Below are 24,293 nucleotides of genomic sequence, written 5' to 3'. Positions count from 1 at the left end.
AGTTTGATCCTTTTTTTGCATGAAAAATATCCAACATTTACGAAAAATAGTCATCAACAAATATAACATAATAACTATGTTTTTCCATGGATGTTGTCGAGAATGTTCCACGCACATCTAATTGGAATCACTCTATAATAGCCTTTGCTCGATTGTCTCTATCGTGAAATGAAGACTTGGTGTATTTTCCCAAAGTACACCCCTTGCATGTATCAAATTGCTCAAGTGTACCTTTGGGAAGATTGGTAAATATCTGCCGCAATATGTTCAAAGCATCATGACGCAAGTATCCCAATCACCTATCCACCAACTCACCAACATCTTGGCTCTACACCCTTTCTTTTTTTGTGCTCAAAGAAGCACACTCCTCTACCTCCAAATTTTAGAGATCCTTCACCCAAATCCCTATCTTCTTTACTTCACGCATGGCTATGTGTTGAAGGAACAAATTTCCTCTCGAGATGATCACATCATAGCCTCTATCCTTAAGCATGGAAACATATACCAAGCTCTTCCTCAACGCTAGAACATACATAACATTCTTCAAGGTGAGTGGAGACCCATGCTCCCTCTGAAAGTTAATTGTGCCCAATCCAGTAACATTATACTTCCCATCATCAACCATCTCGATATGCATCCGGACATCTTTCGCCTCCAGGTCACTAAATAGCTCTTTGTCACTATTCATGTGGAATTAAGCTCCACTATCTAAGTACCATACACTTCCCATCATTGATGACACCATGCGTTCAATGAGGGAAAATTCAAATTTGAATTGGGAGGCCAAAGCATCACCTGTCGCTCCTCTTAAGGACTTCTTGTTGGACTTCTTAAGTGGAAAATTTATAGAAAAATGGCCCAGCTCATGATGATGAAAACACCTAACTTTCATCATGTCTTTCTTCTTACCTCCATGATAAGAATTCAATTTGGAATGGGGAGCTTTCCCTTTCCCCTTCTCCGCCTTAACCTCTAAGGCATAGTTCTCTTCATCATCAATCTTTAATGATGAGCCATCCCTAGTTTTCCTCTTGATCTCCTCCTGCATCAAATTTGGCCACAGTCTTTCCCAATATAGTAGCTTCTCCATACCATTAACAAAGTCCTCATAACTATGCCAACTCTTTGGGAGTCCTAGAAGAGAATGACTCATAATATCATCCTTGTTAACCATGATTACAACACTTCTAATTTCATAACGACACTAGGTGAACTTGGTCAAGTATTTTGGAATCGTCTCACCTTTCTCCATTTTGATTTTTCAAAGTTTATCCTTCAGTGCCAATTTCCTTTTTTCATTGTTGTTCTGATACAAGTTCATCAATGTTTTCCACATAGCATATGGATTTTCCTTTCCATAGAGACTTGAGACAATGTGGTCTCGAACTCCTCAAGGATTATCCACCTCACCTTTGCCACACACTTCTTCCATTTGGCCAAATTTTGTGCATCTGAGGTTGTTGGCTTAGGAATTTCTTGATCAGTGAATTCCTTCAAACCATTATCCTCTAGAAAAACTTTAATTACGTCCCTCCAACCTATAAAACTTGATCTACCTGTTGAGTCTTGAAAATGTCATTAATTTCCATTACACTTTCACTATTATGTCCATTATATCACCTCCATTTCACCTCCATTTCACTACTATGTCACCACATTCATTCCACTTTCATTATCATTGGGCCACCTTTATGTTTTTCCAATCTTTATTATTTCTAAGCCTTTTAAGTGAATTTGTGGTTAAACATTAGAAAATAATGTGCATATGCTTATACCTAACAAATGGGTTGAGATTGTTGACATGTGTAGGTTGAAAGGAGGCTTCTAGAAGACCCTTATGTGGCACTCTAAGGCCAAATTCGAATTTGGTTGGAAAGAATCATGGGATCATGAGGATATGTGTCACATCTCCTAATTGTATTGTAACTCTAAAAAGACATGTGTCTTATCAGTTCCTATTTTGATTAGGACTCTAGAGGTAGAGGGAGAGATTCATGGACTATCATTAATGAGATGGCTCTCATCTTTTTGTATAAATAGGAGATCTCTCTCCTTCATTTGTTAGTCTTTTTAGTCCCTAGTTCTTAAGTTTGTAGTTCTTCCTTGATGGCTTTTGAAAGCTTTGGAGAACTTTGTTGTACTTTGTACTTTTGAAGAAATTGAATAAAGCTTTGATGTTCTCAACATGGAAGGAGATGTGAAGTAGATGTCATGGAGCATATTAGGATGTAAGGTAGAGTAGATTTCATTTTGTAAATATTGCTTTGTAGAATGTAAGGTAGAGTAGATTTCATTTTGTAAATATTGCTTTGTAGAATGTAAGGTAGAGTAGATTTCATTTTGTAAATATTGCTTTGTAGAATGTAAGGTAGATTAGATTTTTCATTCATGCAATTTTAATTCATGCAAGTGTGTTTAATTTTGCTTTGATTTCATAGGTGGTAGAGGGCCCCTGCCTTGTATAGTTGTCATTTAATTTTGCATTTTATTTCACCATGTATATTAGCTGTACATAACAAAGCTTTTTGATTACTGTTGTTTTACATTTTTCTCATGTATATTAGCTGTACATAACAAGTTGTTTTGATTACTGTTGTTTTACATTTTTCTCATGTATATTAGCTGTACATAAATTGCTTTCAAGTTGATTGTAGATTAGTGATGCACATAGCCTTTTAATGAACTAATGACGTGATAGAATCATCTTGTCCTTTTGCTGAAGCAGCAAGGATACTGGGTCTCATAGTCATTAGCTCATTATTTGGTTATTGCATTTTATTTTGATTGAACTAGTTGTATATTTACACTTTTGTTTAAATACTAACTCCATCAATAACATGTTTTAAGTTCTTTTGAAGTGCTAAGTTTTGGAAATTACCATTAGGGACATAGGCCTTGTCTTGAAATCTTTATCCATACTTGTCCTTTAAAAGTATTCTTAAGACCTTAGAATAGGATTTCCATTTGCATTAAACACTTTAGAAAACCAACAAGAACAAAACCCCAAAAAAACAACATAAACTATAAAACAACGAAGTAAGAGAAAGGTTAACTAAGCACATATAGTGCACCACACTTCATTAGTTTACGATACCCGGATTGATCATTTATGTAGAGCAATTTAAGATGTTAAATTGACTAGACACTACCTTCCAAGGCATACTCGAGCCGCAAACCGTAGAATGCCATTTGTCAATCCTAAAGTATGTATTCAAAACTCGAATTTCACTTGTAACCCAAAACTCAAAACTTTGAAATTTCCTCTAGTATATTGTTCTCAGCTCCAATACCATGTAGAAAATCATGTATATTCACAATCTCATGCAACGTACTAAAGCACAGGATAAAAATCTACTTCTACTTTCAACTAGCGGAAGCTAATAGATTGATGAAAACTATAATAACAAGAAGAAGATAAATATATGACAGATAACACAAGATGTATCTAGGGAAAGCCACTACTCCAAACCACACTATCTATATTGCATATATCATAAATATGAGTGAAGATACAAAGCTTGTTCTCACTAGAACAATTCCGCACAAGTGTGCTCAACTATCTCAGCTCACAAGCTAGCTCTTGGCCAACACTGTTTGGTGTGGAGCATGATTATTTAGAGGTCTTTGTTTCAGCCAAATGTATACCCCAGGAGGTTTGTACACCCCTCCATGCAGGGGGCGTAGGGGGGGGACTTGTTCCCCCCGTGGGGGTTTGGGGGGGCCGATCCACCCCAACTGGGGGGTCCGAGGGCCGGTGGTCCCCCAGCGGGGTAGTGCCCCTGAATCTAAAAACAAATGTAAAATTGCCTTGTAAAAGTATAGTAATTTCTAGTCAATCTAGGTCGTTCATTAGACGGATGATCTAACGGTAGAACTTATGTTTAGTTTAGGGTTTTTTGCCCTAGAAGGCAACCCCTCTCTTTATATGAGGGAATTGTATTGAGGCTACGTAATACAGGTGTATTCTCTGAGTGAAAACAAAGAGGTGAGACTATGAGAGAAAATAGAGGATATTACAGCGAATCTACTATAGGTTGTGTCTCTTCATTTTGTTGGTTAATAGAAAAGAAGGATTGGATATTCGAGGGCGATGTAGCCTAAAATGGGTGAACCACGTATATCTGTGTCTCTCTGGTTTTATGTGTTTTCTATGTTTATATGCAATATTCTATGTGTTCCATTGCTCTGTAATAGATAATTTTCTAACAACTGGTATCAGAGCCAAAGGTTTATTTGGCTGATAAACTCGCTAGAGAGAAGGGTTCCTGGTTCGAATGGGAGCAATGGGAGAAGATGGTAAGTTTAGGGTTGAGAAATTTAATGGCCAAAACTTCTTGCTGTGGAAGATGCAGATGGAAGATTATCTATATCAGAAAGATCTGTACCTACCACTGGGCAGAAAAACAAAGATGCTGATGGGTATGACCGATGAAGAATGGAATCTTCTCGATAGAAAGGCACTCAGAACAGTACGGTTGTGCCTCGCAGCATTGGTCGCCTTCAAAATTTTGAATGAAACAATGACAAAGGGTTTGATTAAGGCCTTGGCGAAACTATATGAAAAACCCTCGTCCCCAAACAAGGTATTTCTTATGAAACAGTTATTTAATATGAAGATGTCAGAAGGTGGATCTATTGCATACCATTTAAATGATTTTAATACTTTTACAGGTCATTTAAGCTCTGTAGGGGTGAACTTTGAAGATGAAGTTAGAGCTCTGTTATTCTTCTGCTCATTGCCAGAAAGTTGGAATGGTTTAGTAATGGCCACTAGTAACTTTGTTTCTGGATCTAGTACTTTAAAGTTTTATTATGTTGTCGGTCCTATCCTTAGCGAAAAAAAAATGCGATAAAAAAGTTGCGGTCAGACATCGAGTAATGCTTTAAGTGCAGAGTCTAGGGGAAAAAATGGAAAGAGGAAAGAGCTCAGGATATCACAGTAAATCAAGGAAAGGCAGATCCAAGTCCAGATCGGGGATAGTGTGCTAGAAATGGAAAGAAAGGACACCTAAAGAATGACTGTAGATATCAGAAGGGAAAAGAAGTAGATGCACAACAAGAAACAAAATCATGAAGAAAATGTGATAGGTGAGGTGTTACAAGATGCTTTGATTGTTTCTTTCGAAAATATTACTGATTCCTAGGTGGTAGATTTAGGTGCCTCATTCCATGCCAAACCTGATAAGAAATATTTTCATGACTATGTTCAAGGAGATTTTGGACAAGTCTGTTTGGGTGATGATAAACCCTGTAAAATTGTTGGAATGGGTAAGGTTCTTGTAAAATAGCATAATGGAAACCAATGGCTACTAAAGGAGGTAAGGCATGTTCCAAATCTGAAGAAAATTTTGATTTCAACAGGGTAGTTAGGTAGTTAAGGTTGTGTGACAAATTTCAAAGATAAAGCTTGGAAGGTCACCAAAGGAGCCCTGGTAATAGCAAAAGGTGAAAAGGTTGGTACATTGTATTTATGAAATGGTATTTCTAACTCTGTTAATGCTTTAACTTCCAAAGGAGCAGATGCAACATTATGGCATCATAGGCTTGGACACATGAGTGAGAAGGGGATGATGATCCTTCACTCAAGGAATTTATTGCCGGGTTTGAAGAATGTTGATTTGGACTTTTGTGAGAATTGCATTTATGGAAAACATAAGAGAGTCAGATTTCTTACAGTTGGGAAAGAAAAGAAGAGTGAAAAATTAGAGCTTGTGCATACAGATGTATGGGGACCTTCTTACGTATCATCTCTCGATGGCTCTCATTATTATGTTACTTTCATTGATGATGCAACTAGAAAAAATTGGATTTATTGTATTAAGAATAAAGCTGATGTATTTGATACTTTCAAGAAATGGAAAGCTTTGGTTGACATTGAGACAAGAAAGAAATTGAAGTGTCTCAGATCAGACAATGGAGGTGAATATTGCAGCAAAGAGCTTGATAGGTACTATTCAGAGCACAAAATTCACATAGAGAAGACAGTTCCAAGAACACCATAAGAAAATGGTGTGTTAGAAAGGATGAACAGAACAATCATGGAGCGTGCAAGGTGCATTAGATTACATGTAGGATTTCCTTTACAATTTTGGGTAGATGCTATAGATACTGTTATTTATCTAATAGACAGAGGGCCTTCAAGTTCCTTGGATGGTGGTGTTCCAGAGGAAGCATGGACAGGTAAAAAGGGAAACTACTCCTTTTTAAAGCCTTTTGGTTGTGAGACCTTTGTCCATATTAATAAAGAAAATAGAACAAAGCTTGAGGCAAAATCAAAGAAATGTACCTTTATTAGATATGGTGTTAATGATTTTGGTTATCTCTTATATGATTATGAAAATCACAAAATCATTAGGAGCAAAGATGTAATATTCAATGAAAAGGTCTTGTATAAGAATCAATTGTAGGGAAAGAAACAGGAAAAAGAAAACAAGGAATACACAGTTCTTGATGAGATCACTGAAAAAGTAAAGGTGCCTGAAAATAATAATAATGAACAACCACCACAATAGCAACAGACACCCCAAACACATGAAAGTGGTGTTAGAAGATCTATGAGGATAATTATACCCCTTGAATGATACTCTCCTTCATTATATTTTTTATTGTTGATTGATTCTGGTGAACCCAAATGTTATGAAGAAGCAATGCAGGTTGAAAGTAGAAAGAAGTGGGAGCTGGCCATGGAAGAAGAGATGGACTCCTTAATGCATAACCAGACTTGGGACTTAGTCAGGTTTCCTGCAAGAAAAACTACATTGAAGAATAAATGGGTTTACAGGCTGAAGGAAAAAGATGGAGGAAAACAGAGGTACAAAGCTAGACTTGTGGTGAAGGGGTTTGCATAGAAGAAAGGTATTAATTATGATGAAATATTTTATCCTGCTGTTAAAATGACTTCAATCAGAACTATTTTAAGTCTAGTAGAGTTGAATATTTGCATCTTGACTAGTTAGATGTAAAGACAACCTTTCTCCATGTGGATTTGGAGGAAGAGATATATATGCAGCAGCCATAAGGATATGAGATAAAAGGGAAGGAGAAACTAGTGTGCAGGTTGAAAAAGAGTTTGTATGGCTTAAAACAAGCTCCAAGGCAGTGGTATCTAAAATTTGACAAGTTTATGTCTGAACAAGGTTATACTAGATGTCACTCTAATCATTGTGTTTACCTGAAAAAGAAAAATGATGGCAGCTATATTATATTGTTATTGTATGTAGATGACATGCTTGTTAGAGGGTCTAACATGCAGGAAATAAATGTGCTGAAAAGAAAATTGGAAAATTCATTTGCAATGAAGGATTTGGGAGCTGCAAAACAAATCCTTGGTATGAGAATAACTAGAGACAGGAAAAACTACAAATTAACATTATTTCAGAATGAGTACATATAAAAGGTGTTGAAAAGATTTAATATGCACAATCTAAAACCAGTTAGTACATCTTTTGCTAGCCATTTCAAACTTAGCAAGGAAATGTTCCCAAAGACCCAAGAAGACATGGATTATACGTCTAAAGTTCCATATGCATCAACAGTTGGAAGCTTAATGTATGCAATGGTCTGCACAAGGCTTGATATTACACATGCAGTGGGAGTTGTAAGCAGGTACATGTACAAACCAGGAAAGGAACATTGGATGGCAATGAAATGGATTCTCAGATATTTGAAAGGTACCACAAATCAAGCATTATGGTTTGGTAGTTGAAACATTTCTCTAGAAGGATACGTTGATTCAGATATGCCAAGTGATAGAGATAACAGGAGGAGCACTACGGGATATGTATTCTTTGTAGGTGGAACAATTGTCAGTTGGGTTTCAAAAATCCAAAGTGTTGTTGCACTTTCAATAAAAAAAGCAGAGTATGTTACTGCTACAGAGGCTAGTAGAGAAATTATTTGGTTACAAAGGTTTATGGGTGAATTGGTTAAGAAGCATGATATGGGCATGTTATACAGTGATAGCTAAAGTACCATTCATATTGCAAATAATTCAGCATTTCATTCCAGGACTAAACACATACAACTCAAGTACCATCTCATATGATCAGTGTTGGAAGATGGAGAGTTGAAGATGGAAAAGATACACACTAGCCAGAATCCTGCAAATATGCTAACAAAAGTTGTAACTAGGGAGAAACTGAGAATATGCTTAGTTTCGTTTGGTCTTCAAGGATGACGATGAAGATGAGAAACAATCAGGTCCAAAGAGGAGTCATTGTCCAGCAAATGAAGCAGCGATGGAGTTTTTATAATCATTCTCCAAGTGGGAGATGGTTAGGTGTGGAGCATGATTATTTAGAGGTCTTTGTTTGAGCCAGATGTATACCCTAGGAAGTTTGTGCACCCCTCCATGTGGGGTAGTGTGGGGGGGACTTGTCCCACTCACAGGGGTTTGGGGGGGCCAATCCCCCCTAGCTGGGGGGTCCGGGGGCCAGCAGTCCCCCGACAGGGATTTCGGGGGAAGTGCCCCCGAAGCTAAAAACATATGTAAAATTGCCTTGTAAAAGTATAGAAATTTCTAGTCAATCTGGGCCATACATTAGGCGGATGATCTGACAGTAGAACTTATGTTTAGTTTCGGGTTTTTTCCCTAGAAGGAAACCCCTCTCGTTGTATGAGGGCATTGTATTGAGGCTATGTAATACAAGTGTATTCTTTGAGCGAGAAACAGAGAGGTGAGACCGTGAGAGAAAATAGAGGATATTACAGTGGATTTGTTGTAGGTTGTGTCTCTTCATTTTGCTATATAATAGAAAGGAAGGACTGGCTGTTTAGGGTGGATGTAGCCCAAGCTGTGTGAACCACGTATATCTATGTCTCTTTGGTTTTATGCATTTTCTGTGTTTATATCTATGCAATATTCTATGTGTTCCATTGCTCTGTAATATATAATTCTCTAACAAACACTTAGCCAATTATGCAACTCTCCAAGATCCTAATCCATTACGTAATTCCTAACATGAATAGCTTGTACTTAAAGGGAATTCATGCTTCCAACCCTGCACAATCCAGACATAGGATCAATCTTTGATGCATGCATGATATTTACACTCCATTAAATAATGGCATTGATAATACATTGTCCTTGAACTCTAGTCTCAACTAGGCCTTTCTTTCAACCAACATGCATGAGTTTCTCATGAGGGAATCTTCAGTTAACTAGAGTAGCAGTAGTGTATCCACTAGTGCACCAACTGATTGTTAGTCCTCTATGATGTCCTCAAACATTTTGGAACTAATTTAACTGAACTTAACTCAGTAAACTAAGTGATCTAATTTCCAACTCAATTTAAACTCATACCAGGCCCCTGAAACTTAGGCATAACACATATATGACTACAGAAAGACTTTGAACTCAGAATTCCTAAGATAATTAAGTTAATTAATCTTAAATAACTATTTACAAGATTCTATGAGAATAGAATTTGATTTTAATTCTCAGTTTAATTCAAAGACAAACTAAACTGGAATTTCTTGTTGCCACTTCTCAACAAAAGACAACACAAGATAGGAAGAAGAGTTATATAGACTAGAATATGGCATTTAAGGAGTTTCAAGTTAGGGCACACGTGTATTTGTACATCAAGCCCAAGAAGAGCTCCTTGAGGATTGGATCATATAACAAGTTGGTACCATGATATTTAAGGCCTCTTGAGATGATTGAGAGGATTAGACCAGTAGCCTATAGACTTCCACTACCTATGATAGTGAAATTCCATGATTTTTTCCATGCTTCATTACTTAGAAAATATGTAAAGGATGTTGATCATGTTATTGATTGTTCTATATTGTAGGTGGATCCAGAAGGAGAATTCCAGCTAGAACCTTAGTACATATTGTAGTCGAAACAACTTATGCTTCAAAACAGACCAATAGAGCAAGTTAAGGTGCAGTGGAATCACTTTGGGCCTATTGTTGTAAGACAATTAAACTAGAAACCAAATAAACTGTATATTAAATGATCAAAGCTGACCTTATTTAACTTATAAGGCACATAATAAAAAAATTCTCACCTCAACATCTATCTGGAGCAAGTAGTCATACACTCATCTGTCACAATTGTTGGAGCAATTCATTTACCATTCATTCTCTGTGTCTTGCTTGTGACAACTCAATCTGAGATGTGTTGTGAAATTTTAAATGTGCATACATTTAATTGGAAATTATACCAACCATCAGCTATGCCAAGCAGTCAATCAAATATTTCAACCGAAACACACAACCATCAGAAAATTTTCAACCAATAAAACTTCCACAGATCGAACCCGGACAAGTGCAATCAAATCCACTGAATGAATGTTGGTTCGAGAGGCCCTCACGTTGTAGTTTACGGAGATTTTTCGAGCAGAGATTCTACATGCTAAGGATGTTGCTAAGTTTCTATTGCGAACTGAAAGGAACGCCTGCCATGAAAAACTCATTATGGCAAGTTATATTTCCATATAAATGCCATTTAAAACTATCAATATCAGTTTCTCTTCCAAAAAGAATGAGACTGAATAGAAAAATATACTGCGTCTCCATAATTATGGTTCGAAATCAGAGTGAGTGAATTTCCTCATTCATACTCTGCAACATAATTTTTGAAAGTTTTGTTTTTAATACCATTAGAGATAATGTAACTAAAGCCTCATATTCAACACTATAATACCATTGGATTGAAAGCTCTGTTTTTAATACCATCAGATTAAACTTCCTTTTTTAATACCATCAAAGATACTGTAATTTTCAATTTTGTTTACTTAACCAATAAACAACGACCAACACTATTATGTTTAAAGACCAATAATCAACGATGGAATCACAAAAATTTGGCAGAGGAAGTTGAAATAGGTAGTTAAAACAATTCTTTGAAAATGAAATTAATTGAAGAACTTTTTATGCAACCATCACAATTTTCTCTAGACCAAGTGAAAAGAAGATCTTACCAAAATTGATTACGTCATCAATTTGAGCAAACATCCTCTTCAAACAATGACCCGTTGGTGGCCTCTATTCAACGATCTTTCCTCCCAGCAGATGTACCAACTTTACACATCAGACACCAATGCTCTTTCCTTCTAAATTTATGCACTAGACACCAGTTTTCGAACCACTTCCAACACCAAATAGAGTTTATAAACTTTGAGGACATAAATCCTTTCTCAGTAATCCTTTCAGATGTCGTATTGAATGTAAAACCCTCATATATCTCATTTTTATCCAAATATTTTGCCCTCATATATCTCAGTTTTAATTTATTTTAAAACTCTCATAGGGAGAATTCAATGACATTGACAATATGGCAATACGTATAAAAAATTTCAAAATATTTGAATTCTTCCATTTGATGATCAAACACTCTGAGTGGTGTACGTAACATGTCGTCAACCAATGCACACACCATCTAGTTCTTATTGGTTGTTTTTACAATTGTTTAATAACTGATTTAAATATAATCCATGAAAATCAGTGTTTTTCAAATCTTTGTATACAATACAACCACTTTGTACACATATAATTACAATGCATTACATATATTCACGGCTCCATACCTTCATTTACTTGGTTGGCAACCATGCATAAACAACCCATATACCCTTGATAACTACTGCACTTCAAATGTTTTGCAGACAGACTTGTTATTTTCGTTGTGCTCGAATACTCAATCAATAGGCTAGTAGATAAACTTCCAGCTCTGATACCACTATAAGACAATTAAAATGGAAACCAAATAAATTTTATATTAAATGATCTCAAATAATTATGTACATGTTGTACATATAGATACATATAGGAAATAGTTGAATTAGTTCCCTGGAGTTCTTTGACTCTAATAACTACCCAAACTGACCCAAGGTTAGTCCTGAGGATTAGCTATCTAACAATTGTTGCCAAAAGTGTACACTTAAGGCGCAACACTAAGAGTAGGGATTGTCACTCTGATCCCTACCCACTCCATTTAGACTCTCTCCAGATAAGTTAAGGGGGATAGTTCCTAAAAATGATGATGAGGGGAAACCTGTTCGAACAACAAGTCCTAGGAGAATAAGGGCAAGAAAATCACTTCTTTCAGTAACTTGAATTAAGGATTATTCAACAAGTGTGATTATGAGATGATCAATGTATATGTTCACAATATGAATCTCAATTAGATCAATAAGACAATAGGCAGATAAACAAATAATGACCAATGGATTTATAACAATGATAAATAAACATGTAACACTTCCAAGAGATAATATTTCAAGTTACATGACAAGTAATTCTGCAAGACAAATGTTTGTATGGAAGATATTGAAATATGAGCGAAGAAATACAACTTGCGAGATGAATGAAACTTGTACTTTAGAAATATGCCTAAATGAAATATAGTAATTATAGGGAACATGCAAGTCGAAAGTTTACAAGTAGAGATATTCTCACAATTTAATAATATGACAAGAGGGATGATGTTAGAATGAATGCAATACTAGACTATATGAGATGCAAAGATTAAATCTAGTATGTAAATAAAGTGCAAATGTTACCACAGTGCTTCAATGAGATGAAATTTAAAGAATATGCTTCAAATGGAATGCTTAGGATATATGAAGATTCCAATCCACTTATAATCGACATTACTTCAAGTTCAAAAATTAAGATTAATTTTAAGGCAATAACCAAATGAAGCAACAAGAAATTACTCAATGAAATAAGAGATGACAACTAGAATTAGGTGTTGGAGCAACAACTCAAAATGCCTTTAAATAAAAGTTATTTTAGGATTTTATTTATGTTAGAAAATGAAACCAAGTAATATTTATGGTGAAAGCATAGTTAAATGATGACAAATGAGATTGCTAATCAAATAACTTTGAGAAAATAGAACATCTTATGACAATAGTATGCTAATAGTCAAATATTTATACCCAATGTGTCATTTAATGAGCAGTAAACCTTCAGGAGAATATTAAGAAAAGCTTTAGGACAAAAACAAGCAAATGTTATGATAGCAGCTATATGAAAATGAAAAGAGTGAGCTATTGATGCTATCTTTATGCCAGAATTTACTGAAAGTTTTCCAAACTTGCCGACATGAATTTTTAGAAATTTTCATCATGTTATGATGTGATTTCCATAGTTATATAAGATCTACTAAACTTACCATTGTAAGCAAATAGAACATGAAATAGGCTTAATGATGGACACCCAATTCAAGAAATTAATTCCTTAATGTATTAGACAACTTAGGAACCAATTTTAGGCTAACCCATATGAAATTTTACCACTATTATATTTCACACTTCAGAAACACAATTATTTAGAGATAACAAGCACCCAAAAATGTAAATCTAGGCCAAATTTTTGATACCCATCAAACATAAGTGACTTATTAATGTATATTAAAAAAATTCAATTAATTTCAAACCAATTAGATGTGATTTTCACCACTATTAGAAACGTATATGACTATTGTAGCAAACAATGAGGAAAAAGAGGGTTTAGAGATCGAGCCTTTAGGACCTAGGCCTTGAATTTCATTTGTCCAAGTTGCCAAAAAAAATTCAATACCTGAAATTCACATTTCTACCAATTTTTCTGCAAGACCCACCAATGATCAGCTTCTGAAAATTAAATATTCAGATAAGAAATGGAACAAATAGAATTTAGGGCCAATGAGCATTAGCACTAGGCCTAATAGGGCTTGCATTGGGACAGGAGAAGGAATATATGGGCTTAGCATCCCCAAAACTTGAAACCTTGTCCTGAAAAAAATATTTTTCTTTAGATCTTCAAATTTGTTGCAAAATCTTTAATGGTTGGCCCTGTAAAAATTTGGGAGGTTAGATATTACCCTCAAAGTTCTATATTTTACTTTCATCCAACTCTTTCCACTTGATATCACTTGCAAAAATGAAGATAAGGATACCCAAAATGCCAATATATACAAAAAAAAAAAAAAAAAAACACCAAAAAACCTAGTTGCAAAACAAAGATTAGAAAAATAAAATAATTTACAAGATTTACTTTACAAATATAGTAAGATCTATACAAATAATATATAGATCTACTGGATTTGAGGAGTATGAGTCCAAATCCACTCTCAGATTAGTAGAGAGAAGCTCTTCCTAGCCTAATCTATCTAATGATCACAATATATAAAAGATAAATGAGTTTAAAAGAGGCACTAGCAAAGAAACCCTACAAGAAAATCTTCGTTAGATAAATCTTGGGATTCAATCTAGAAGGCTCTTGAGTTCTTATGGCTTGGGATTTAATTGGTCCAACCAAGGACTTCCCCTCATGCCCAAGTTTTCGAATATAAAAGATCTCTAGACACTCAAGATCAAGTTATCATATCAATAGAGATATAAAATACCAAGATAATCCTCAAGAATTAGAGATACTTGCTAATTCAATTAAATTAAAATCCTACCTTAGATATAACAACCTATGCAAGATACTGGTGCAATAAGTTATTCCTCGAAGGATACTAATCAACAACTTCTAAAATATTATTCAACATAAATTAAGAGCAATATTACCATAAGAAGTAGGAGAGAAACAACAGCATCAGTGAAAAACCAAACGAATTTTACGTTATTATTATTCCAGAAAAACTTACAAGAGAGATTTCAGAGCTAGTATAGGATTAAAAGATTAGATCCTTTGGGAGATAAATGACCTCTAATTTATAGATAAATTCTCCAAATGGGTAGTTGGGTTTATCCCTGTCAAAGTAATATCAACCATTGAGAAGGATTTGATTATATTTTAATCTCCACTATTGAAATATTTATTTTTGAAGAATTTTCGAATTTCTCTTTTATTTTTTTTAATTATCTCAAAATTAATTATTTTGAGCTAATTTCCTTAACAAAATGGCTTTGAGATAACCACCAAGGAACAAGAGTCCAAAATTTCTTGAAATTTTCAATATTCCCTTGGTGGGGGACGTCCAAAAAATAATTTCTCTAGGACCCATGATTTTACTTTTATTTGAAGAATTTATTTTCTCAAGAATTAAATTTGACTTGAATTAATCAAATTTCTGGATTAGGATTTTTAATTTATTTTTTCGAGGAAATTTAATTAATTGATAGATTAGAGGATTAATAATTTTTTCCAACCCTCTAATTTATTAGCACCATCGCTAAAATATTATTTAGACAAGATAATGAAATTTAACCCATGAAGGGGGAATGCCCGTTTGCCATAGACCCTAACTTATTTACCCAAATCAGCGACTCCAATATGATCTAGTATAAAAAGTGATTTGTAATAAAATAATTGATCTAATTAACTAAAATTATCCCAACTCACTTTACAAGAGACTCAACTAGAACACTAGGACTTACCTAAGATCTTGATGACAAAATCCACCCTAGCTTTAGGGTGAGGCTAGAGGGGAAAACTTTTTCAATCATCTTTGTTTAGAAACAAACATGTATAAGTGAGACGAAGAACCTCCTAGGATGAAAATCATCACTACAATAATAGACTTACCTAAGTTGTTACATACATATATGGTCATATTAAGATCATTTACATTACAAACTTACATAATGGGTTTACAACTTTAACAAACTGGCAATTGATGACGATGAATCCAGGATGATATGAATGCCCAAAAATGATGGAATCCCTTTTGCAAAAATGTGTACTTATATAGGGTAGTTGACATAGAGTGGTCAACAAGGCCGGATGAAACTACATGGTAGATGGTTGATCAAATCTGAGTTATGTATCCTTCATTGTTTATCGGTTGAGGAAAAGTAGTTCTGGTATATATACATATTCATGTATTTTTTTGTTGTAAATATCACAATTAGCTGTGTTATAAAGCTCCAATAAGTTGTATGGTTGTCATGTTGTCATGTTGGTCGGAACGGTTTTTCTTTTGAATAGGTTGTACATTATAAATATTGCAACGAGCTAGGTCATAAACCTCCATGGGAAGTGTGTTTTGAGTTTCAATGGTTTTGTTGGTTGTAGGTGTCATATAACACTAAGGAAGGTGTTCCCCTAAGGGGGAGGGGTATATAACAACTCCGGGTTAAATTTTCATGTAATAAAAATTAATAAGGGAAAAATAAGACAAAGTTCAAGGGACATGTATTCCAAGCTGAATGTTGGGAAAAATATCCTAGTGGGCATGATTTGTTGTGTTTAGTGTTCGCATTTTATTTATGAAATTAAAGGAAATTAGGACAAAAGGGAGGTGAAAGGTCACACATTGCATGTGAGGAGGAAATTGAAGGAAAATAAAGGAAAATAAAGAAATGAGAGTAATCAATAATAAAAATACCTCAGAGCATCAATTGGTAGTCATTTGTCAGTTCAATTTTGGAGTTAGCCTCGGAGAGGATAAGAGCACCAAGAGGAGAAGGAAATAAATCAAGAAAATGAAGGATAAGGAAATCAAAGGAAGGACAAGGAAAGCAACAAAAAGCAACGATTAAGAAAGGAAAAGCTTGATCAAACAACTTCAATAAGAATACTTGTAGGTAATATGTTGTATGTATGATTTTCTAGCTAGTTTTGACATGCATGGTATGTGCATGTTGGTATTTGCTTCTTTTATTGTCACCAACATCAGTTTTGTCAAGTTTCGATAGTGGATTTTATCCTTGTGTTTCTATTTTTGAATACTCATTGTGTGATGGGACTTTTCTCGACTTGAGCTTTAGATTGTTGGACGATTTTGGATTCGGGTGAGGTGGTCTTAGTAAAAGCCCTAAAGGCCTAGGAATCCGTTGACCGATAATGGTGAGATACACGATAAGGCTTGAGGCTGGAGATAGGAAAATTCCTCAAGGTGTTGGAGAAGAAATTTTGAGGCATCCAAGCTCAGTCTGGTTTTGTGATGTGGATACCGGTTTAGGTGAGGTCATGTATTGTGAGGGTGGAGGTGGCTTAACCTCTGGATTTCCTCTGTTGTTTATGGATTGGTTTATCCCATGACATCCCACATTAATGCTTGGAATATGGCATGGGGGTGATTGGGTGAAAGAAATATTTGGTTAAGCCAATATATGGTCCAGTGGTACGTGGAAGTCACGAACCTAGTTGAATCTTGTCTATGTTTAATAAGAGTTAATTTTCTCTTGCTTTTGATGAGTAAATGTACTTGTTATTATGTGGCTGTAATGGTTTTTCTCTCATTATTACTTATCTGGTTATATGATAGTTATCAATTAGGGGAATTTTGAGGTTTAAAATGGGCCTCCTAAGGAAATTATAAAATAATAATGGAAATAGTAAAATAAGATTAGATTACATCATCAAATGTTAGGGGGAAAAAAGAAAAACTATTTTTTCAAGTCATATTTTCAACTTATCACCCTATGGATTTACTCCAATTTTGAGTGAAAACACTTGTTGGATGTATAATTTGATTCCTCATCCAAAGAGTACCCATCTTGCATACTTTCGATGGACACTGTTATATGAAAAATGAGAAATACATGAAAAGCGTGATTGCAATCATACTTTTTCAAGTATTTCTTATTTTTCGTGTAGAAGTTTCCATCAGAAATATGCAACATGGGTACTCCTTGGATGAGAAACTAAATTTTTCATCGAACGAGTAATCCCACTCAAAACTTGAGTAAATACTTAGGGAGACAAGTTGAAAATACAAGTTGAAAAGGTAGTTTTATTATTTTATTATTTTTTAATATTTTTACCTTTTTACTCCAAAAATGGTGAATCCTCTCCTATGGTTGACATGATCATCTTGAATCTTGTGGTTCTTATACAATTTATTTTCGTTGTACATTTTTCTTAGGAGGCCCATTTTAGACCTCAAAATTCCCCTCATGAAGCATGGTTATTTGACAATTCTTAGTTATGGTTCTTTCCATGTTTTTACTTGTAACTGAATGCAAGACCTAATTGATGTTATGGAAACTAATGTGAGAAGGCAGTGATCCTTCTTGTTAAACCTTAGATAATTTTTCAACTCGTAATGTTTATACTTGCATTCATGACCCGTAGGTTGCACTCTTACCAATTGTTTGACGGAATGTCAATCTTGGTTGGGGAATGTCCTGTCAAGTGCTTAATCAAGTTTTTTATTAAAAGAATTATCTTCATGTATTTTATGAGTTATGAAAGTTTCATAGAATTCTTTGTAGTGACTAGGTCTTGGCCCTGGGAAAGAACCTTAAATCTCACACTCATTGGCATAGAATTAGCAAGAAAAGGATATAGTCGCACTTAGGTAGGTTCATCAGTGGGACTGGAGGTCTATATTTGCTGAAATGACATGGGGAGGGAGCGACTAGGGCTTTAGGTCAGTCAAAAGAGATTTATTTTAGGCAATGGACTCTTGGAGGGGTTAGGTTACTCCTATAGGTCCTGTTACACACGAGGAAAGTCAATAAGGTCTCAAGTTGTCAACTCCATTTCCTTAAGGTCATATAGGGGTTTGAGTCTTATCATAATCACTCTGAGCTTGTGTTTGCCCTGAGTAAATTGGTGAAGGTGGGTAAATGTGGGAGGGGGCATTAAAAATATGAAAGTCAACCATCATCAACCATCACTAACTATGATTAATCATGGGCAATGATGGTCCAACATCATATTGTGATAAAGATTGTCTCAATATAAAAATCAACCATGGTCAATCATGGCCAATCATGGGCAAGCATGGTTGACCATGGTTAAGCATGGTCCAATGTCGCATTGCGAAAAATATTATCTCAATATGAAAATCAAGCATATTCAACCATGGTCCAACATCGTATTGTGAAAAAGATTGTCTCAATATGTAAATCAAACATGGTAAACCATGGTTAAACATGGCCAGTCCTATTTATTTCAGTGTTTATAATATTTAGCCTAGGGTTTTTATACCTTGATTTATAATATTTTATCTTAGTGTTTATTAAAATATTTTCTCGATATGAAAATTAATCATGGTCAACCATGGTCCAACGTCGCATTATGACAAATATTATCTCAAGAGGAAAATCTACCATGGTCAAACATCACAATGTGACAAATATTATCTCGATATGAAAATCAATTGTGGTTAACCATGGTTTAACATTGCATTGTCACAAGGGTTGTTTCAATATGAAAATAAACCATTTTCAACCATGTTTATTTCAAGGCTTATAATATTAGTCCCTTGGGTTTAATATTATTCCCTTGGGTTTAATATTATTCCCTTTGGGTTTTAGTATTAATCACTTGGGTTTACTATATCAATCTTGTAGGTTTATTAATCTAAGGGTTCATATTCCTAGGGTTTTTTTATATTAATCATGAGTTTTATAATTCTATGGTTTAGTATTAAGCCTAGGGTTTATAATATTAATCTCAGGGTTTAATATTAATCCCTCCAGTTTATAAGACCTTAGGTTTATAATAATAATCCCTTGGGTTTATTAATATTAGGGTTTATATTCCTATGGATTAATATTAATTCTAGGGTTCAACGTTATTTCCGTGTGTTTATAATCCCTTAGGCTTTGAATATTGATCTCTTAGGTTTATAATATTAGTCGTGAGGCTTATTATATTAAAGTTAGGGTTTAATGTTTAATTTAGGGTTTATAATATTTATCTTACGGCCTATATCCCTTAGGTTTGTAATATTAATCCCTTGGTTTTGTGATAAAGATTTTCTCAATATGGAAATCAATCATGGTCAAACATTGTTAATCATGGTCAACCATGGTCAACATTGGTCAAACATGGTCAACCATGGTCAACCGTGGAAGAATGCTTCATTGTGAAAAAGATTGTCTTAATATGAAAATTAACCATGTCTAACCATCGTCCAACATTGCATTCTGAGAAAGATTGTCTCAATACGAAAATCAATCATGGTCAACCATGGTTACATTGTGACAATGATTGTCTCATGGCCAAACGTTACATTGTGATAACCATGCTTAGCCATGGTCTCACGTTGCATTGTGACAAATATTGTCTCAACATAAAAATCAACCATGGTCGACCATGGTCCAACATCTCATTGTGACAAGATTTCCTTAATATGAAAACCAATTATGGTCAACCACGGTCTAACATCAAATTTTGACAATGATTATCTCACGATGAAAATTAACCATTCTTTCATCATGATGAAAATGTCTTGATATAAAAATCAATCATGGACAACCATGATCCAACACAACATTGTGATAAGGATTGTTTCAATATGAAAATCAACCATGGTCAACCATGGTAAACCATGTTTACTTTAGGGTTTATAATATTTATCTTAGGGTTTATATATGTTGGGTTTATAATATTAATCCATTGGATTTAATATTGTTCCCTTGGGGTTTTATTATTAATCCCTTGGGTTTATAAATATAAGGTTCATGTTACTAGGGTATAATATTATTCATAGGTTTTATAATATTAATCCTATGGTTTAATATAAATCCCTTGGGTTTATAATCATGGTCAATGATGTTCAACCATGCTCCAACCATGGCTGATCTTCATATTGAGACAATATTTGTCACAATAAGATGTTGGACCATATTTGACTATGATTGACCATGGTTGACAAAGCGTTACGATGGTTGGCGATGATTGATATTCATATTCAAACAATATTTGCCACAATGTGATGTTGGACCATGGTTGACCATGAAAGGATTTATATTTAACCCAAGGATTAATATTATAAACCTTATAAATAATATTATACCATAGGAATATGAACCCTTAGATAATAAACCCAAATGATTGACATTATAAACACAAGAGAATAATATTAAACCCAAATGATTAATATTAGTAATTGTCATATATGGTCAACCGTGGTAAACCATGTTTATTTTTCTATTTATAATATTTATCATAGGGTTTATATACCTTTGTTTGTAATATTTATCTTAAGGTTTATAATAGGAATTTCTCAATATGAATATCAACCATGGTCAATCATGGTCAATCGTCATTGACACTAATCAAACATGGTCGACAATGCTCAATTATGGTCAATGATGGTTAACCATGGTCAACAATTATCTAATGGCACATTGTGGTAAAGATTGTCTCAACATGAAAATCAACCATGGTCAATCATGGTCAATGTCACAATGTGACAACCGTAGTAAACCATCATCAACCATGGTCCAACGTCGCATTGTGAAAAATATTGTCCCAATATGAAAATCAACCATGGTTAAACATGGTCCAACTTCACATTGTGACAAAGTTTGTCTCAATATGAAAATAAATCATGGTAAGCCATGGTCTAATATCGCATTGTGACAAAGATTGTCTTAATATGAAAATCAACCATGGTCAACCATATTTATTTTAGGGTTTATAATATTTATTTTAGGTTTATATACAATAGGTTTATATTATTAATCTATTGGGTTTAATATAATTCGCTCGGAATTTAAGTATTAATTCCTTCCATTTATTAGTCCCTTGGGTTTATAATATCAATCCCTTGGGTATATTACTCCCTTGGGTTCATATTATGAGGATATAATAATATTCATAGGGTTTATAATATTAATTCTACGGTTAAATAAAAATCTCATGGGTTTATAGTCATGGTCAACCATGGTCCAATGTCACATTGTGACAAATCTTGTCTCAATATGAAAATCAACCATGTTCAACTATCATCAACCATCGTCAACAATGGTCAATCATGGTTAACCATGGTCCAACATCACATTTTGACAAATATTGATATGAAAATCAACTATGGTCAACCATTGTCCGACGTCTCGTTGTGACAAAGATTGTTTCAATATGAAATTCAACCATAATCAATGATGTTCAATAATATTATTGAGGGGGTTTATAATATTAATTGTAGGGTTTAATATAAATCCCTTAGGTTTATAATCCATTGGGTTTATAATATAAGTTCCCTAGGTTTATAAATCTCTTGAGTTTATAATATTAATAATCACTTGTATTTATAATATTAATCCCTAAGGTTATTAATATTAATCCATTAGGTTTATAATAATAATTCCTTGGGTTTACGATATTAATAATCCATTTAGTTAACAATATCAATATTTATTATTTTATTGATAATATCAATAATATTATCAAAAAATTATAATATAAAAATAGTTATTATAAATGATCAATATAATTGTTATAAATATGAACATATTTATATTAGAATGATGATAATATTTTATAATATAAGTATTATTATTGTATTCTTATTATATTTATATACTTATTAATATCGATATTAATATTGAATCGACCACATTTATTTAAGAAAGAAAGATTAATGTAATGCAATATAAAAAAATTAACTCAGTAAAAACAAAATAAAATAAAAATGATTTAAAGCCAAAATTAAGCCATCCTAGGTCCATCTTAACTCCACATCTATCAAGAGCTAAGAGGGATCAAATTTCTTTAGAGTGAAAAACATTTGATCCTAGTTTGTAGTAAATCTCGACCTAAGATGGATCTGGGTTTGTTATAAAATAAATTAATAAATGAGTCAAAAGAACACATAAGAAAAAAGATTAACCATAGATATCCACATCCACTTTTCCATGCAGAGTTCAATTAATCAATTTAATTAAAAAGTCAAAAGCGAGATAACAGATCTTAGATTTGTGACTACTATTAAAAATATTCTAGAATATTTTGTATGGGTTAAATCTCTACCATCCACTTAATAATTATTAATACTCGGTTCAAATTCAAAAAATATTTTCAACTAACTTAATAATTAATTAGTAAAATAATAGTCCATTACTTAAATTAGTAAGAAAAAAGAGTTGATCTTGAGACAAACCATATATACTTATATATTATTATTGGGATGGTTTATATACTATTATTGGGATGGTGTGGAGACGAGAAAGAGGGTGATGTGTAAATAATATATGTTGGAATGGAGTTGCAAGTTTTAGCTAAGTGGTCTACACCATCCAAGTAATCATAACTACTAGTAAACCTTTGGGGGTCTTCCATTTGTGCTCCTCTTGGGAGGACAAGGGGATTTGAACCTTGGATCTCTCAATTTTCATAGATTTCACATTACTCAGATCACCAATTGAGCTGCTAGTAAGACGACCTATAATAATATTGTTAAATAAAAAAATAAAGATAATTTTGGTCATTGCGACTCTTTTTTTAAAATTATATCACTCATTACCCAAAAAAAAGAAAAGAAAAATAAAAGGAGGAGGAAATATACGTTCTTAGCTTCAAAAATTTTACATATTTTACAGCTTAATGCTAGATGTATAATTCTAAAAATAAAAAATTCTCTAAACAAAATAACATATTTAAATTCTAAATAAAACATATTTTCTTTTATATGCTTTCACCATTCGAAACGCCAAGCAAAACCTTTCTTCATTCAGATAACATGTAAGTACCAAACGATTAACTATTAACAAAACGTAAAATATGAGATTAAAAATTTCCACAAAGTTAAACCTTCTGGCAAAAATTACAAGATCTCCAACTCAGTTATATAAATGATAGGTTTCCTCAGACGTACTGCAAGATATCTATATAATATATCTATAAAATATGGAAACATAGGCCTGCACAAAGAAATTTTTTGCGAAAGAACGGAGTTTTGGTGTATGTGAGAGTACAACCCCAGCGTAATCGTGGGAAAGGGACGGTAGAGTCATGATCAACTACTGTAAGAATGGTAGTTGGAGGGGGCTCTTGTTCGGGAGGACTGGAGTGCAGTGAAGGAAAAAGAGAAGTTCGGCAGATGGGGCATGTTGCTTGCTGGCGAAGCCATTTGTCAATGCAGTGAATGTGGAACATGTGACCGCAAAGAGGGATAATCCTCAGAACCTCCGACGCCTTGTAATCGCCCAGGCAAATCGAGCAACACTTTTTATCCTCTGCTTCGTCTAATTCATTTCCTTGTGCAGATTTAAAGGATTGGCAAACTTTCTTGGAATATAACATCTTGGGGAGTGAATCCAAAGTCTCCTCCTCGATCCCAATTACAACGCCGTCGTGGTTCAAGTGGGCGGTATGAAGGGCGATCGCGCGATGGTTAGCCCAGCTTAGTGGATCGAGTAACGGAATAGTGGAGCGATAGCGTAAGAAGAGAGATGAAAATGACAAGATCATGACTATTACAATCACAGTTCCCAACGACAGCACTATGCCAAACACTCTACCAGTACTTGCAGGATTGGGTGGAGTAGAATTTTGGTCCATCTCGAATATATATCTACTCATAAATGCTGCGAAACTGATTGTTATGGCGGTCGCAAAGCAGCGAATTGGCGGTTCGCTTCCCTTAATCGTGTAATGGATGATCGAAGTATTTCTGGGGGGAATGCAGTAATATATGAGGTATTTTTTATCTACGGTACTGATTTTTT

This window comes from Pinus tabuliformis, chromosome X (assembly GCF_031772625.1).
Source record: "Pinus tabuliformis cultivar Carrire ecotype Pingquan chromosome X, CPIR1, whole genome shotgun sequence".
NCBI lineage: Eukaryota > Viridiplantae > Streptophyta > Pinopsida > Pinales > Pinaceae > Pinus > Pinus tabuliformis.
Note: the sequence above shows the minus strand (reverse complement) of the source record.